Source organism: Haliotis asinina, chromosome 15 (assembly GCF_037392515.1).
Source record: "Haliotis asinina isolate JCU_RB_2024 chromosome 15, JCU_Hal_asi_v2, whole genome shotgun sequence".
Lineage (NCBI taxonomy): Eukaryota > Metazoa > Mollusca > Gastropoda > Lepetellida > Haliotidae > Haliotis > Haliotis asinina.
This window is the reverse complement of record NC_090294.1, coordinates 49586145-49589099: the sequence shown is the minus strand read 5'-3', so window position 1 is coordinate 49589099 and position 2955 is coordinate 49586145.

Below are 2955 nucleotides of genomic sequence, written 5' to 3'. Positions count from 1 at the left end.
AAGTGAGTCTAAACTTTTGATGGGCATTGGTCTGTAAACAATCATGTCTGGGCTAGACATTCCAGTGATCAACATCACAAGCACTGATCTACACAAAATGCAATCAATGAGTCTCCAGGCCCCATCTTTAGTCAAGTCAAGCATTGGTTGCTGAAGATCAAATTAGACCTTCATGAATCAACCAGGGTTGTGAAGATCAACATTCTTCACAATGAAACAAACGATGAAAAGTTAAAATTGTTTATTGTTAATACAACTGAGAAGCCTTCAAATCAAGCAGGCAACTGAAAAGTTGGTTGACTGAATCACATTTTGTGAACAACTTCATAGCTTTATACATGTGACCAGGATAATCATACCATGTGACCACACTCACAGGGCAATGATCTGGTATCAAACGAGAAAGCGAGTTTGGTACTAAATCTTTAGCGAGTTGAATGAAAATGGTATTTCATGGAAGCGAGTAGTATTCTGTTTGTTACTCACCAACATAAATTGACCGAAACTGCGGCAAAATTGACTACAGTGTCAGGACTCTCAGCTTTCCGCCAGTCGAACAAGGTCTAGTAAAACTGTGACATTAGCATTGTGACGTCTCAACTTTGAACCATTTTGACGTCCTTCGTCAAGCGGTATTACACTAGTGCAATATTGCCGTAACAATATTACACTGCAGTATCTTCCACGGGTGAGTAATAGATTGATGTATGCTACTCAACATCTGTTAAAGATCACCTCTTAAGTATAATACATGTACTTAGCTGATTTTGAGTATTATGAGATGCATATTAAGGTGAATCTCATTTGACACTGAGAGATGTTAAGTGTCACTTTGTGTCAAATTGTAACAGTCTTGTCTCTGGGAAATACTGTTTCACAGCTCACTGAACCAAATTTGAGCCAACTTTTCAGATACACATTCAGAAGAAGTTTTATAGTTGTAGATATGTTAAACATGGTTGGATGAAACACATAACACAGACTGTGGAAAATCCTTGAAAATGGATTACCCAATGGAAACAAACAAATCAAAGAAAGGGAAGTATTCTGACAGCTATGTAGAAGTAGTTGAGTGAATAGGTAAAATACTGCAAACAAACTGATCTTTTATCTTTAGATAAACATTACAAAACACAAATGATAATCCACACTTTGTGAAGATTTGATTGGAGAAAGCCAAATGCTTGCTGTAAAATGTAAACAGACCCAACAAATAATGGATTGTTAAACTGGAGATCTCATGGATTTGATGGGTTTGAGCTGGAGTACAATATGAAGCCCATCCCAAGAGAGGGATGCTGCATAACACCAATGACCTTTGTCAGCTACTGACATTAGGAAACAAATACAATACAGATACAAGAGCAGGTTAAACTTTGAGCATTTTCAAAGGTTACAGAAGTCCTACTAACAGTTACTCTGACACTCAGTTTCTACCAATGCAAGGTTGGGAATGAATGGCTGAGTCCTACACAGAACCAATGTCAAACATACCGGGTGACCCAAATGAAATGGACCAAACTTCAGTGGATGAATTTTTGGTCACATGGGTGAAATCAGTTGATATACTTCACTCATATATCCTGTTATAAATATGCATGAAACACGTGAACACTGACCTTGAGAACAACACAAACACTGGAACAGCTTGTTTGGACTGCAGTCTTGCTTTCTGATTTTCAGATTCTACAAAAGGGAGTTAAAGTCAATAGAAAAAACAGCCAACAGCTTTCTCCTTCAGTTTGTAAAAATCTCCGTTTGAACTAATACAAAATATGCAAGAAAAAAAACATAAAATAGGCAATTCTATAGGTAATTTTTTAAATTACAAGGAAATCATTTTAAGACCATGTGGCACTACAACCAACATTTATGATTGCCCACAAAGCTAACTCAATAAATATATTATGCCAAGAAATTGTATTTTGTGATTTTGATGCCTAAAGTTTCAGATAGTCTAGCAACATGTAAAACATGAAATATAATATACCTTGCCCAAGGAAGAAAACGGCCATGTTTTACAAAGTTATTGCAATGCTACAACTATATTAAATCGTATACAAATGCAGCACTACCATCCCTATGTGCAATAAGGCCAGGAGTTAGAAATACAACTTCACGTGTATATACATAATATTCCAATATATATTATTTGCAAATAAGTTACTTCATCAAACACAACTAAATTAACTACGAATAATTTACCTACGCTGACAAGAACGATGATGTACATCAACACCTGATGAAGCAAGATGATTGTGTGGATGAACTATCAATTTGGCTTTTCTGAGGGTTATGTAAATACAAGAAGATAGAAACAATACAAAAGAAAACTTTTCGACTAGTCATTTCACAATAAATTAAGAGAAATTACAGAAATTAAATCCCACTTTTCTACATGCCCTGTGAAGATCACGATGTTGGTCGCAAGAGACTACTAACGGGATTGGGTGAGCTGGCTTGCAACTTGGTTGACACATGTCATCAGTTCCCACTGGTGCAGATCAATGCACATGCTGTTATCTTGTCCAGACTCAATTATTTACAGACCACTGCCATGCAGCTGGAATATTGCCGAGTCTGTTGTAAAACTCACTTATCTACACTGATTACAGGAAATGAGTACAACAATTGTAACATATCTTTAGTTATCAGGCCATGGTACAAGAACATGACATGACATGACATGACATGACATGACCCAGCGATATCAATTTAGTTTGGACAATCCAATGATCAATAGCATGAGCATCGATTTATGCAGCTGGGATATGATGACGTGTCAACCAAGTCGACAAGCTTGACCACCTGATGAGCCCTATGTTTGACAAACAAGGGATGGCGAAGATTAATTTTGACCAGGATTTTCGCTTGTCTTACCCGTATTACCAAAAGTCTGCTTGTCCATACTAAGTATTTTGAAGTATTACTAAGTGTTTTTTCAGATAGTTTTCC